The sequence below is a fragment of the Vanessa cardui genome, chromosome 10 (assembly GCF_905220365.1).
Source record: "Vanessa cardui chromosome 10, ilVanCard2.1, whole genome shotgun sequence".
NCBI lineage: Eukaryota > Metazoa > Arthropoda > Insecta > Lepidoptera > Nymphalidae > Vanessa > Vanessa cardui.
Window position 1 is genome coordinate 3,357,394 of NC_061132.1, and position 13,574 is coordinate 3,370,967.

General features: G+C 33.9%; 1 pseudogene; it reads left to right on the top strand.

Moving 5' to 3' along the window:
- The first annotated feature begins 4,121 nt into the window (after positions 1-4,121).
- LOC124533063 lies at positions 4,122-6,076 on the top strand (annotated as a pseudogene).
- Positions 6,077-13,574: the final 7,498 nt, after the last annotated feature.

The following is a 13,574-nucleotide window of genomic DNA, read 5'->3' on the forward strand; positions in this document are numbered from 1 at the left end:
GACGTGAAATGATAAAAAGTGTCCGTGCATTCCAATATCTTGGAGAGCAGTAAGATCGCCACCAAGGCCCCCTCGCCCTCGTCGATACTCCTCACCACCTCGCATATGGACACGTGCTCGCGATACAGACGACGGATCGTTGTGTGGGCGTTTGCTATATTCTTTGTTTTCATTGCATCTGTTCAAAAGTAATTATATTTACAATCTCATTATTAATATTTACAATAGTACCTATGCATGTATGTGTTTAGTATGGACAGTCAGGGTAAAAAAGGTTCGTCACCTTAAGATCTATTTTCGTGTACTCAGTTTGAGCGATAATCTGCTTTACCGATTGAGAACGACATATTGCGTCGCAATGCCATTGTAAGTCACGTCTAGCAATGAGTACCTACTGTACCTACTGTTTAATTTTATAAGCAGCTGTCTGTTTAGTGTTTTAGTTTCAAAAGGTACTAGAAGTTTACGAAATGACAAAGGAATGAATTTGAAAACTGACGAAGGTTTTCGAACTCTAGCTGTACAATGTTACACCTAATTATATATTTTTTTAATTAAATCTATTATCCGATGTTACTAGAGGTTTGGGTCTCGATTTCGTCGGCACATTTCAAAGATTCGATTTAACTAAACTCAAAATATAATTTCTAAATAAAATGCTGGAGACTTTTAATCTACACTATTCATTATTCCTTAAAGAGTACTTTTTATGAAGAAACGCCTGGAGTTAGGCTCGGGTTCCATCATAGGACACCAATTACTGTAAATACCAGCATTGGAAATTTGTTTATTTGAAAAGAGCAACTATGCGAGTTTCTTGCCGTTTCTTCCGGCTAGGAGCTACTTTCCGAAACGGTGTTAGTATTTAATTATTGACGATTAAAAAACGCTTCATTGTGAAGTTTACTTGAATAAAATTGATTTGATTTGAATATTAGTAAAAAAAATACTAAAAATACGACCGTAAAGCTGTAGTTTGAAGATCAGACTGCGTAGTCGCTTATTCAGCGTTCGAAGTGTATCATTCACCGAGCACACGATGAATACAAATTGCAAACACAGTAGCACGTTGAAGAGGTGTTTGAAGAAAAATCCGAGCGAAATAGCTAATGATGTTACTAAAACAACGATCGGTATTCAATAAAAACCAAGCTCGGCTGAGCTATCTATTATGTCGATATCTAATAAAAATAAACTGATTCCAAATATAACAATAATTGTAACTAAATTATAATAATCGTTAATCGAATTTTAAGTAGTCTTATATTTTTTATTTCATTTACAAGAAGTACAACTTAGAAGGACTCTAAAAATATATTGAATACGCAATCATTTTTATTACTTCTTAATGTATATTACATTTGTTTTAAAATAGTGTTTTGTTTGAAGTCGGTTTTTCTTTTTGTTATTTTTTTTTATTTATTAATGATATTAATTACGTTTGCTAGCGATAGAAATATTTAAAACAAGTGAATTTAACTGGCGATTATATTTGTCATTATGATCAATCGCATAAACTTCTCAAAAAAGAGATGGTTTTAAAAAGATTTATTTTGGGAGAAATTTTGTTTAATGTTCATTTTAAACGTGGAGTAGCTATTTTCAATATCAACTAGACGTGGGTTTCTACGTCGTCTCGAAATGTCATTATTATTATACTTGTACCATAAACAATGTTTACTTACACTTATGAATTGCATAATAATTATCTCCCAAATCAAAATCCATTCTAAAAAATACATGACAGCCAAAAAAGAACACAAATATTACCAAGTATCCCCACGTTATAATACCGGAGTACCTTATGTTAATATCTAAGTGGCTGCTCTCCAATTCTTGATGAATCTGGAAGGAAATAATGTTTAGTATGTTATTTTCATTGAATCAATTTTTATACATCTTTACCTAAATTTTTTCTTATTTATATCTTAATGAAACGTCATATGATTACGACACGATATTTTATACCGGATCGCATCTGCATTGTTCTGATAGCGGAGAAGGAAAACTGATTCGAGCTGATCATTTGCTATGTTCCTATTTGACTGCGGTGAAGTAACAATTTATTACTAGATTTATTAGTGTCCTTTTCACATTGAATAATAAACAATTGCGCACTGTACAATTCAAAAAACAAATACTAAAGGCCCGCCTTTCTCTCGCAGGTTCTTCTCAGGTCTGAGATATTAGTACCTGAATCAGTTTTCTACGATCAATAAGTAATTATAAAGCTTCTATATTTATTTAATATTTTGACCTGTCAACTTGAATAAGGACTCGTCGGCGCATCGGCCTCTCGTCACGTGATTTGCCAAATAGCAACATCCATAACGAACACCGAGAACTGAACGGGCGGCCATCGGGTGCAAAGAGACAGTCAGTTTTGTATCGTTGTAAAGTGCGCACGCATTCACATGCTCGGTGGACGTTGCGTTCTAGTTTTATTTCAGCTATAATTATCATATGATCGTAGAAATTAAACTATGTAAAAGACTATTGCGTGACATCCAAAAGCACTATTGTAAATCAATTGTGAATTATAAGGTGAAGTGAATATTGTAATAGACATTTTTATTGTACTACCGTCTCCTTACCCGATAATCTACGCCTACCCGAAAATGATTGATAAATAATTATGTCAATGGTGAAAAGCCTTTAGACTTATATTTTGACTTCAACAGATTTTGTCTTGTCGCAAAGGAATATTTAATTTATAAACACAACGTTTTTCCTTAAAAATGTAAACGCTAACAATTGAAGAAAGCTCTACGCCTCGCTTACCTCTTCAAGTTTATTTACATATGACATATATCGGTTCATATTATTAACGCCATCGAACCCTGCTACGAGTATTGATGACAATAATAATATCATGATTACGATGGCAAATACTGTTGACAGTCCTGTGCGTATACGAGGTGACGAATCTATTTGAAATATGAATTCATTGAGAAGTGTAATTATTTGCATTACAACTGAAACAAAAAGTATATTTTTATTGCAATTATACATACACAAATGTATATCGTCTGTGGACATCTGCAACACAACGGTTGCTAAAGCGTTGCCGGCCTCGTAGGAACAGCTATAGTTGAGTTTTGAAAACTTCCATTTTTAATTAACTATGAGGTGAACATGTTAGATCTACCTTAAATATTAGACTTGAACCTTTGTTTGGAATTTGCTAAGGAAATTCAATATTTGTTCATTCCATTCAATTAATACTTACGTATTAGAAATATCACGACATATCCACCAATTTGACGTTTGCGCGATATTGAGGCGATGTAGCTGAGGCGCGCTGATTTGACTTTCCGTGCGCCGCTAATTGAAACGCGTTGAGGCTCGTTGCGAAGCGGCGTCAACTGAAGCGGTACGACACAGAGCAGGCTGGAGATGCGAAGCACTCTTGCTAGTGGACCGCTGATCTGGCATCGCTCAGTACGATCCATGTTTTAGCTAATGTAATACAGGTTATACGATCTTAGATTTTGTACTTGATGAAAAGCACTCATCGCATTTTCTACCTACAGCACTTCGATGGGTGAGTGAATCAGTTTAACTACAGAAACAAGAACATAACATCTTAAAAAACAGAGAATTGCAAGTCGAATTTCCGCACTGAATTTTCCGGATTACCGCACAATACTGTCAGTTACACTGATGTAACAAAAAATTTACGGTTTTCGTATTTTTTCCTTCATTCTTTTCGTCCGTCAATATAGACAGATAGGCAAAGAGGCGGATTGACGACCAGACAACAAAATGAATTGGTCTTATATGTGTTCCTTGTTTCCCTTCGAGCTACGGAACTCTAACGACAAGCTTCAAACTCTTTTATTTATTCAAGAGACGCGTTCATTTTTATACGATAGTTGCAAACCTACAGCGTCTGGTTTTTGCAACTGCTATAGTGGAGGTTTCGTTCGCGCTTTTGAATCGTACCACGAGCCACACAACAATCGGCAGTTGTGTTGAACACAGTGTATTAGATAACGTGTGTATATATTTAATATACGCACGTCATATAGAATATTTCCGACGATTTATCTATAATCTACTCAATGGACGGATCGGATATGCTTAATTCACCATTAATTCCGATGTTTTTAAATACAGCGATGGTATATCCGTATGAGAATCATAAAACACTAGTATATATTAAGATCAATATAGATACGAGTGAATTATTAGATATTAAAATGAATTAGGCTCCATAACCCGATATCTTCAAATGATTAGGCGTCAACCTGAACCGATGATAGCATATTCATATCAGATAAGCATCACTAAATTTTTATGTGCTTAATTTGTTCTACAACACTTCATCTCCTGATACACAGGGAAAGTAAACCACATGCTAGACATCAAAATCTCCCATACGTGCATCCATGAACTCTTATTGAATGGCAGAACAAACTCTTTCAAAACGAGAGGGATCTGAAGCCCAAGGTTTCAGTAAAATCACTGTTTACTTTATATAAAGTCCTTATTATAATCAGCAAGTTCAAAATGCAAAAACTATTTTTTACAAATTTATCAGAACTCAATATCAATGGGAGCCCAAGGCTATCCATACTACACAACTAACCCTACAGAAATATAAAAGAGGGTTAAAGTCGTAGATACCTGTGTTATATCTCATATCTGTACCTTAAGTAACAATAAGACCTAAAATGGTAATGCTCATATCTACCTCAAACAATATCTAATTATGTTTATTGAGTTATTACCGTTTGATTTATGACAACTACATTTTACGTTGTGCAAACATCGCCTACTAATTTTACTTATAATGATTTCTTATGTCGCCTGTATTATATATGTCGTTGCTTAACTTGCGCAATAAAACATTATAAACTTATTTAAAAATATAGAACCTTAAAATTAAAATTTCAATTGAATGAGTTTTTTATACTAGAATGTGTTAAAAATGTAAAACATGACATTTTCAGAGCGGTGCTCAAGGTCATAGAATTGTATCAGTATGAACAAGGCACGTGGCCAGGAATGCTTCTTACGGCTGACTTTAAAGGCGTGGCTGGCTCACTTCGCGAAAATTGATTTGTTCAGCTTACAATATTTTCTGTACTACCTTCAGGTAAGAAAATTATAAAGATTATATTCGGAGAATATTTCTGTATCAATATATAAAAAAAGTATGCTTTTAAACACTGAACATAAAAAAAAATGTGCTGTATATTATGATAATACTTAAAAGACACTCAGTTTTTCCATCTAGATTACACCCTTTGCTAGACAATTTTTGGCCAAGATTCACTCCTTCGAATTCCTGTGCTATACTAACTCCTTGGTATATAATATGAATAAAAGATGTTCTTAAATTTATTTCTCTTTTCCATGATTAGGAAGCAATACTTCTGAGGCTTAAAGGAATGCATTTTTTGAACGCACCGCCTTTTATCGACAAGTTGCTGGTGAAGATGAAACCATTTATGAAGAAAGAGCTGATGGCCATGTTAAACGTCCATACAGCTGATTCTAAGAACCTAAAAGATTACCTTCCTGTCGAGGCACTGCCAAACGATTCTGGTGGCAACGCCGAAAGTAATGATAAACGTAAAGGTTGGTTGAACTAATTAAAATAAAATCAGCATTTGTATTTTTATATTTAGATACGCGAAGGAGCAAATGGGCTACATGGTGGTAAGCGTTCATCTTATAGACAACGGCGCTGAAAGGAACTTTAACCATCCCTTACGACGCCGCCAACCTTGAAAATTATGATGTCATATCTCATGTGCCTTTGGTTACATTGGCTCACTCATCATATTATATTTAATTTCCTTATAGGGTGTACATGTGTAAATACCTTACAAAATTCTACCCTTCTGCCAGTGAAGCCGCAGATTCAACTAGTAATACTATAATTCCAAATATTCCTAATATACTGATTACAGATATGGTTTTGGCGAAATTAAGAGATTACAAGCCATATTTTGAGGAAGAGAGTCACAAGCGGGTAACGGAATCTCTAAGGCCGGGAAAACAGAAGACAATATCAGATATATTTGGAGGGGTCGAAGGATCTTTCAAAAAGTTGGAAATTGATTAACACTTACGAAAGATTTCTGGAAGTGAGACCAACCAATCAAATTTCTATATTCGAAATTAATGTTGTTTAGGTATACAAAAAAATAAACAAACTAAATTTACAGTGTTTTCTTTGTTAATACAAATTAACAGAATAAAAGTCTCATTACAGCATAAGATCTCCTCTCCTACTGACGGAAAGGTCTGAATCTCAATCGCAAAATTAGTATGGATATTATATCTGAATTAGTGGATATAGCGTGGCAGATATTCACCTGACACGCAAATGTTTGGTTGCGATGATGATGATATTATATTGAGGATATTTACTTCATCGTGAAGAATAAAACGAATCTTAGAAAGACCTCAGGAGCCTTCGCTTCTGATTAAGGTTTACCTACTGGACCATTTTGGTAGTTTTAATGGAAATATAAAAAACAGCTCTTTACAATTAAGTAGATCGCGTCTAGATTAACGGGCAATATTGTTCTGCTATTCCATTATGTACATTAAATACAAAACTACTATTATCTAACACAATCTATACAAACATCACTTAAGTTATACTATCAACAAAGTTGTAGTTTGAATATAGTTGATATTCAAACTACAACTTTGTTGATATAATAATATATTATTGTGGTTAGTTTTCGTACGCGTCTATCGTAGACCTGCATGAAATTATTAATGAAGGTAAAATAATAAAAGCAAAGAGGTTAAATATCGCTAGATATACCTACATTATGCTATATGCTTGATGTATTATAAATGTGCTTTACTAGAAGAGTATTTATTATATTGTATCTACAAAATTGATGGACACTTTATTTAAAAAATAAAGTATTTGTGTATTGCCACGAGCCATTGCCTATGTGAGCTTAATAAAAATATCAGGTCTGGAATAAAAAATGACTTCAATATGGAATAGAATAAATCGAATAGAACAAGAAAAAGGTAGGTTCACGGACTCATTCGCCTGTTATAAATGCACTAGACTAGAGTAGTGGTAAGTCAGCGATCTATACTTTCCGCGCTATATTTCCCATCGAAATTTCACATTTAAGAATTCTCGTAACACCTACTCGAACATTCTATTGAATACAACACAAAGACCACCAAAGCGATTGCCGTGAACTCAATAACTTTTCTTAACTTGTAATGTGGGAATCGTACGAGTTGCAAGACCACCAATGAATCGTCGCCAACCATCGGTACTGATTACGAGGGTGTTCTCACTTCTGGCTCACGCTTCGAGCAGTAGACAAGGCTTGTTGATAGATGAGGATATAAATAAAAATTTTAACAAATAGAAAAACCGACTTCAAACAAAACACTATTTTAAAATAAATGAATATGCACTAAAAAGTAATAAAAATAATTGCGTATTCAACATATTTTTTAGAGTCCTCCTAAGTAAAATGAAATGAAAAATATTAGACTACTTAAAAGTCGATTTACGATTGTATAATGTAGTTATAATTCAATTCAAACAAAAAAAAAATATCAAAATCGGTCCACCCAGTGAAAAGTTATGAGGTAACAAACATAAAAAAAAAAAAAAATACAGACGAATTGATAACCTCCTCCTTTTTGAAGTCGGTAAAAAAGTAATTCCTTTAATTCTTGTTCTTAAGAAATAGGTACAAAAATAGATCGTTTTATTTGCGCCTCTCGGGCTCGCGCATTATAACTCGCAAAACAACAATGCTTTATATTTTTGTGTTCCGAATTGACGTGTGAGCCAACGTAACGAAGCACATGGAGGATGTAACATCTTAGACGGGCAGCAATGAAAAGTGGTGACCATTTACTATCAAATGGATCATTGTACCTGCCGCTTTCACATAAAAATAAAAATATAATTAAAGTGTAACAGCATGGATTCAATCGTTTCTGAATATTTTTAGAGCTCCATGACACGGAATCCCTGTGTTGTAAAGTAAGCGGTCCGCTAGCAGCTGTTCTGCAAATATCAAGATTAGTTGGTGTAGCTGCTTTACGCTTCACGCCATATCGAAATGCCTACCGAATTTGCTTATGGCCCTATTTCAGAATTTACTCTTATATATTTTACGCTGTATTAAGTAAGTTCTCAATATTTCTCTGCGAAATACATTATTGTATCATTACGATTTTATTTTAAGAGTTCTCTAATATTTTCACAGTCTATATATGTTTCACTTTTTGGCTAAGGCAACTTCTCTCTTTGAGGAGAATGTGTTTTTAGAGTTTATACGACTATACTGCTCCAATGCGGATTGGTGTTTGCAAAAACAGGTTTACTCATGTTGTTAGCCTTCATCACCTTCAGTACGATATGAATTTAAAATTCAAATTAAATATATAAAGGAACTCGAAATCATTGGTTAAGAATTAACTTTTTATTTCGGATACGTGCCATTATTTTCAGTACTGGTATCAGTATTAGGATACAGACATGAATATTATATAGCTGAACCATCACGGAAGATCCGCATACTACTGGGCTTGTCTGATTTATTCTTCATATTCGACTTTTTTATGTCAAATTTGATAGTGATAACTGCAGCCTTCGGTTTGTTGAATACAATGAAAAGGCTAATGAAATGGATAAACAACATAGAAATGGTGATTTTTAATCAAATATTTTTTATGATGTTCAAGGTAAACATTCTCAAGGGAGACTAGACTACGCAGGATATCCTGCCTAGTCTAGTCTCCCTATTAAAGTGCCCAAGTGTGAACACAGACACAAATGCTGTCTCTGTTCCCTCACTCTGACAATCTGGTGGGACGGCAAATCCAACACGACCGAAAAGAGTTTAGGCGCGGGACTTGGAAGTGTGCACTCTTCTAAATTCCAGCCTTTGGGTTGCTATTTAGACGTTTTCAACAGAAAAAGCCGATATGCTTTATCTTAAATCCAATCCAATCCAATTACAGCTTAAATCCAAGGGCTCAGGATCTGTAGCTTTTATATCTAGTCACTAGAACAACGCGGTAGACAACGAAGCAAAAAGTCTTCCAAGTGTGTAAATACACTTATTGAATATAGCAAGAAGTAACCTATGAAAATTCTATAGCTAACATAATGTTACATTGAAGAAAAGCCAGTTTTTTTAACATACTCCACCACGTAGCTCCAATTGCCCTTATGAGGCAGATTTATCTGAGACGAGCATGACATGACATTCCTCACAATGTTTATGTTCACCACCGATCATGACATGCCATACAAACAAAAACTTATTAGAAAAAGTACAATAACATACAAGTCATATCAATATGGAAACGACTGGTGTAATCCTCGAGTGATCTTTTCTCCATTTATCGGCAATATAGCAGACAAATAAGGATTATACATATAATTTATTTTAAAGATTCTCTAACTTCAGGGCTATAAATTTTGTAGGTAAATAAAGATCTGTCAAACAACTATCCAAATATGAATGTAAGGAAAAGTAAAATAATTATGTGGACATACTTTGCGATATTAGCAGCATTTGCTGTTATTGATATTGGAATCGCTGTCCATCGTTATTTAAATGAAAATCTGTATCGTAAGTATTTAATATTAAGTGTAAAAATTTAATGGAGCTCTTTACAAAGCTGCATATAAGAGAACGTAGTAAAATGTTTCAAAAGTATTTATTATCTTGAAACTGAATACGAAGTCATTATTTTGATGGCTTATTAAGTCCTATTTGAATGTCTGGTTATACTAAACTGTATATAGTTCTATCGGTACATCAATAAATGGAGATCCATCATATAATTGATAAGCCTTATCTGTGTCTAAAATGTCTTATCATATGTTCTTTCATTCATCGGTAACTAGTATTTATTAATTAATATTTAAGTATTTGCGAAATCATTTGTAAAGATTATGATGCAATCAGCGATGACTACTATTCAACTGATACGAAACTGAATCTTATCAATGTCGTCATGATGTGTCATTTTTATTAATCTATATTTCCTCTGCAAGAATTTCTTTTCTCAATGATTTTTGCAAAAGAAATTTCCGTCTTTCTGGTGTTTCCTCGTCATTACAAAACGAAGTTACTTATGGCAGAACGTTAACAAGAATTACGATATTAGCTTTCAAATAATGTTTATTATGTAGATTTTTCTTTAATTGTTGCAGCGATAGTTCTAGGATTTATTGTATGCTACTACTTAAAGTGTACGATTCGACTCGTGATACAAATGCAATTTATTTTAATCATCAGCTTATTAAACGACTCACTTGGACTGATGAATGAACATTTGACTGATTTGAATTTGCAGCTTAATATATTCAGTAAGTACATTCAGATTAATTGCCTCTATTAACATCTACATATTCGTTACTAATTAATAGAACGCCATCAGTAGGTGTTTAATTAAAGCCAGTTTTTTCACGCTCTGGCACAATTTATAACTAGTTTTCACCAGCGGCTTCGCTCGTGATTTAGAGGTTGCTTATCATGTGTTAGGTTAAAAAGTAACCTTCCTTCCTGGGAGTTCGAGATTGCTTCACATCTCATTTCATCGAATTCGGTTCATAGATTAATGAACCGAAGCAGTGTTATGACTTATTAACAATCTGTTATAATTTCTTGCCAGATTTAGCTGAACCAATGACTACCACATCAGCACAAGCTTTGACTCACCGTCTCTTTAACGTATACCTCTCGATATGTACTACTATAGTAGAGTTTAACAAAGAAGAAGGGATGATTGTGCTGCTCATGTATACTTACACCGTTTTTGATATCATGAATTCATTATTTATTATGGCATCAGCTTTACCAGGTACGCTGCAAAAATCTGAATTAACCCTTCGGGTGCCTGGTGGGTAAAACTTACATGGCGTGCCTGTGGGACCCGGTATTAAATGCTTGTTTTTTACTTATTTCATTAGTCAGAACGCCAAATAATGTGTTTATATTTATTTAAGAGCTGTTTAGTTATATGAATTAAAAATAAAATGAAACTAAAGTTCTATCTATAAAGTCACATTAAAAAAATTAAAAAGACTCTAATTTTACGTAATAAAAATATTAAACTTTTTAATTGTGATCAACAATCAGACTTCACATTAATTTAAGGCACTAATTAATTAACTTACAAACTATTATATTTTGATCTAAAAGTAACAAAGGTATTGCTTATAACTAATCAGTATTTATGTGACAATTTTCGCAAACGAAAATTGCGTGTTCCAAGCAAGTATGACTTGTGCAAGAGACACTGATGTATTTAGACTTGAGATCTTTTTGGCTAGGACATACATAACAACACATTTTTCTACCAGCATCATGTCTTTTGGGTGGTGGCTCTGAGGGTTCCCCTAAATGAGAGCTGATTCTCTTACGTAAAGTATTTGTAAGATTTTGTTTCTTTCAACTATTACGTCGTTTAGTTTGATGTGCAGCAGTCAATACCATGCCCATTTTTTTATAAAGTTCCTTCTAGTTGTAATTGTATCAGAATTGTTTAACATCTATAACTAACTTTTGCGTTTATGCCAATAGTGTTGAGAATCCAGAAATAATAATCAAGACCTTTATATATTGATCTGTGAGCAAAATTACATAATGGCTGGGACATATAAATCACTTTCATTTGGTTGTGTTTATGATATCACTGTTATTTGGTTCGTTATAGACATTTACTTCTTCCTTGTCATCATCAGAATCATGTGTCTGACTCATATTCACTTTCATCAAAAATTACATCCTCATCTTCATTTTCTTCAAAATTGCTCTCTAAAGCTTGGCGAATTTCACCATTTATTAATCGCCCAGCCATTATAACCGTATACATATTTTTTCCATAAATAATTTACCACCCAATATAAATTAAAGAGCCAAAACAAAAATAATAGCTAAAGATTAAAAGTTACGCCGCGTGACTGGTCGGGTCCCTGAGACCCAAGCGCTCACAAAATGCGTATTGTTCGGATGGGTGTACATTGCGGACAGCCGAAGAGTAGTCAAAATAGCCGTTAGTTTGTATCGCGAAGCTACTCAGGAGTGCAGCGGGTTTGCTCCAAAAATTAAAAAGTTATCGTTGATTTTTTGAAGTGACGTGTCTGTCAGACCCACCAGGCACCCGAAGGGTTAAACCAAACAAGAAGTTATGAATCGTCATTTAACAAACTATTTTGAGTGAAGCTACCAACGATTCGGAATGCAGATTCCACCGAGAAGAAAGCGCAAACTTAGTAGTTACTTCAACATTTAAAAACAAAGAGTTATGTTCGTTAAATTCAACTAAACATAATGCATTCTGCCTGGAAGTCAAGTATTTAGCACGAAGCTTTTTTATCATCTATATAAATTCCCGTCCCGTCAAGTAAACTTAAGTATATTCATAGATATTTTACTTTTTTGAAGAAAAACGTATATTATTATCAATGTAGCTACATTTATATATACATAGCTTTACTGAAGAGAATATGTTTTTGTTATGTGATCTCTAATGTTATTGGTCTTCGTGGGCTGAAGTCCTCAGCTGATCTGGATGTTATTCGGCCAGTGTATTCATAATCGGTTTATTTATATGGATCTCCATTTTTAAATTAAAATAAGGAATCTTAAGAATATTTTAAACACGTTCGATTTTCTAATATTTGTTAATTGATAATAATCGTTATTATTACAGTTCAATCCATTTATATGTTTTTACAAAGTGAGTATATAACAATGATATGGCTTATATATCAAATAGCTGTTGTTATTCTTTGGGTGGAAGCTTGTCATCGCACGCAAGAAGAGGTACAGAATAATATTATCCATATACATTTAGCTTATGATGATGTCAATATTTGCTGGGTTATAGAGTTTTGTACGAGCTCGTTTGGGTAGGTTACCAAAGCCCTCTCATCATATATTTTACCCTAAAGCAGCATTCGTATACATGGTGTTACGTTCCGGTTTATAGGGTAACTGAGCTAGTATAACCACATGACAGGGGACATAACAAATTAGTTCCCAAGATTTGATATTGTTAAAATTTCTGACGACGTCCAGTGTGTATAGATGACCCATTTGCTGGCAATCAAAGTATATAATATAAAGTTAAACTTTTATATAACATTAATAATGTATTCAAACATTTTTAGTATATGAGGACTTTATTAGTTTCAGACAATTTTGAATACCGTAAGCAGACTAATGTGCACGCCGACTCGGATGAAACTGCCCGCGCTGTTTGATTTCTATGAATTCCAAATGCCAAAGTTTTGTCCTCTCGGTGTGTTCGACTTCACGAGATCGATTACAATTGCGGTAAATTGATATGATTTTTTGAATAAGGAACTTTAGTTTATAATGGAGTCACTGGGTCGGACTATTCCAAGTGTGTTATTGTATAAGGTAAGGAGGAGCTCCTAAAACTTTACTTCAATACAAAAAGACATAGTCAACAAGACATCTGTGCACCGCACGAGCTATGGGGTGACCGTGTGGGCCGGAATCTGGAATGCGTACGACGACGCATTCAAAATTTATACAATTTTTTAAGTCCGTGTCGTCGTTTCATCGAAGATTGGT